Here is a 3,566-nt window from a genome sequence, read left to right on the forward strand (position 1 = left end):
GTGGGTTTTTGATTAAATTACCCAAAGAGCCTGATTAAAAAATATTCTTTAAATGGTTAGGCACATGGTTTGTTTCCATTGCATCAACAAATACGGAAATGGAGCTGCAAGAAGCAGCACAGGTTGTTTCATTTGCGACAAAAAAAAAAAAAAAAAAAAAAAGAAAAAAAGAAAGAAAGAAAGAAAGAAAGAAAGAAAGAAAGAAAGAAAGAAAGAAAGAGATGCTTATGTGAATAATACCGCTGAGTCCGCAGGCACAGATGGCGATAGAACACACCCTTTGTCCTGAGAGGAGAGGATCAACTGAAAGAATGTTACATCAACCACTAATTTGTTAATTAATTTTACAGAAAGACATCTATGTTTCCTTACTCCGGCCAACAATGGTGTTTCCTCATTCCATTGTATGCTGTATGCTGATGTGGAGAATTTTTCAAAAAAACAAATCTTGTATACTTCCTGACTATTCATTCATGCAATTCATTTTTGGGGGGGAGGTCTGAATTGATTTGAACCACAACTACATGTTTACCAATGGATCTCTGCTCGCCCTGTGAGAGAGAACTATTCATTTCACCCCAGGGTGTGTTGTTCCTAGTGAAGTCAGTAAGGAGGGAAAAGCCTGGGATGGGGCCACTGCTGCTGGCTGGAATCCCGTTCCCACCAGAAATCAAGAAAAACACAGGGGATAGATGGAGAATGGTGAGCAGCTAGAACATCTACTGGGAAAATTCTTTAGACTCCTAGGAAATCTCAGCGGTCTGGCTGTGAACCTCACCTTACAGCAAAGTAGAGTCACATCCCATACTCATAGAGAAATGGTCTGGTCTGTTGGTTTTCAAATTATTTCTTTTCAGCAGACTCTGTTCTCAAAATCTTAAGCAAATCTCTAATATTACAAAAGACTAGTAAAGATAAAGGAAAAACTGCTCTGATTGGAGCTGAGAGTTGGGTGGGGAGCCCAGGATGGGTCATTCTAGATGGTTCTAGACAGTTCTAAGACATTTTAGATCAAAATAGCAAGCGTGGAGAGCAAAAAGATTGCTAAAGTTCAAGTCTGCTGTTCAGTAACCCAACTCACTGGCAACAAAAATGTCGCTAGGACCTAATCTCTCTCTCTTTTTTTTTTTGAGACAGAGTCTTACTCTGTTACCCAGGCTAGAGTGCCGTGGCATCAGCCTAGCTCACAGCAGCCTCAAACTCCTGGGCTCAAGCGATCCTACTGCCTCAGCCTCCCGAGTAGCTGGGACTACAAACATGTGCCACCATGCCCAGCTAATGTTTTCTATATATATTTTTAGTTGTCTATATAATTTCTTTCTGTTTTTAGTAGAGACGGGGTCTTGCTCTTGCTCAGGCTGGTCTCGAACTCCTGAGCTCAAACAATCCACCTGCCTCGGCCTCCCAGAATGCTAGGATTACAGGAGTGAGCCCCAATCTCTTTTAAAAACACATTGGAGGGGTGTTAATTCTAATACACCTTATGTTGACACATAATATTCAGTTAAGTATGGGCACATTGTTTAAGAAGCTGAGAGAGCTGCATTTCAGTTTAGAAAACTTTCCATTAAATGGTCAAGTTAAAACACCAGATGTGAAAGGATTCATCTTTATTGATCCAGAGATGTTATTCTCAGGAGGGAAAACTTCATTTAATGGCACTGGGTAACTGGTGCTTTGGTACATATGCTGATAACAATACAAATAATTTGCTCTTGTTTTTTCTTTTTTATATTAGTATACACACGTTTCAGGGCCTGGGGACCCCAAACAACAAAATGCTTCATTAACCAGCCTCCTGCCCTGCTATAACCATCACCCATCTCTCCCAGGTTGGACCTTGGAATCTTCTCAAAGTCAAGGTCCCGTGCCCAGTGCAGCATGGCTTTCACTAGTTTCTCCCAGAGTAACACTATCTGTCTGTGTGGGTCAGAGACAAGGCTCTTCTTTTTACAGTACTATAGATAGAATAATTACAAGGGACAGGTTAGGTCATGGCACCATGGTTATCAGAGGAGGATGGTGCCATGGCAGTATGAAATACTACCGTATCACTTGAGAGGAGGTGCAGTTTGGGGGCCTGCAATCTTACCCTCTCTCCTCAGTGTGACTATGAAGGGGCAGCAGGAGAAGAAGGTGCTGTTGATGGCTTAGTCCTGCACAGATGCTAGGGTGGGAACTATACACATTGTAGCAATGTGAATTTCCTGGGTTTGAGAGTACAATACAGTTACATAACATGTAACCATTGAGGGAAACCAGGCAAAGTGGATTAGAGATCTATCAGTATTATTTTTGCATTTTCCTGTTCATCTATGATTATGTCAAAATAAAAAGTTTTTTGAAATAACTCTGGAACCTCTTTTTTAGCTGAAACTTGGGACAGACCTCTTGAAATGGATTTTAAAAAAAGATAGATTATTTTAGAAGAGAAATTCGGAGTTTTCCAACTTAAAAACACAAGACTTTCTAGGTACTTTTCCGTATCACACACAAGCCTTGTTATGACCGCAGAACTTAAGCAGAGGATGTGCTGTGGGGCTTTGGCTGTAGAGTCGGGAACACTTCCTCCACTGGTTTGTTTGGAGGTGTAGGAAATCTAGGTACTTTTTCCATCAGTATTAAAGGTCCATGTAAATTGAGTAACATAATAGGACAATGGGAAAACCCAACTAGAATTTTTCAAGTGGTTTCCCAATATTACTGCTTTGAAAACCATTTGTTTACGTTTATTGTATGATTCATGCCTGTCATCACATTTATTGTAAGATTTATGCCTGTGGCATAAAATGCGTACACAGAGACATACAAATCAGACATCTGAAATAATGAAGCTGAATTAAAACATCTTCAATAGTGCAATGAAGATATTGCATTTTTGACACATTGGCGTGGCCATTATTACTTCTAATTGTATCATCATTCTAATGATCATCAGATCTGCAATTTTAAAATATTCGGTTGCAAAAAAAATTGGGAAAACAATAATTCATAATTCTTCAACACTACCTGTAAATGAAGTGCGTTTAAAATTTTCCTAGAGAGTTCGAGAGCTGCCTAAGCAAGAGCGAGACCCCATCTCTACTAAAAATAGAAAGAAATTATATGGACAGCTAAAAATATATATAGAAAAAATTAGCCGGACATGGTGGTGCATGCCTGTAGTCCCAGCTACTTGGGAGGCTGAGACAGGAGGATCACTTAAGCCCAGGAGTTTGAGGTTGCTGTGAGCTAGGCTGACGCCACGGCACTCACTCTAGCCTGGGCAACAGAGTGAGACTCTGTCTCAAAAAAAAAAATAAATAAATAAATAAAAATAAAATTTTCCTAGAGAGTTGAGTAAATCATTATTAAACATTTGAAAGTAAAGGGAAATATTATACTAATCCTGGTCTTTGAAGTTCATTTGAAATTTAATTGACCATTAGGCCACCAACTATCTTGGCACACGACCATTTAATAATGAGAAACTCAACCTTACATTAGGAACTAGAGCAGCGTAATTCATCAAAAGCTACACACCATTTATGTTACTTTCCATGGAGATTTCTTGGGAAAATGCAGAA

The sequence above is a fragment of the Eulemur rufifrons genome, chromosome 4, assembly GCF_041146395.1.
Source record: "Eulemur rufifrons isolate Redbay chromosome 4, OSU_ERuf_1, whole genome shotgun sequence".
NCBI classification, from domain to species: domain Eukaryota; kingdom Metazoa; phylum Chordata; class Mammalia; order Primates; family Lemuridae; genus Eulemur; species Eulemur rufifrons.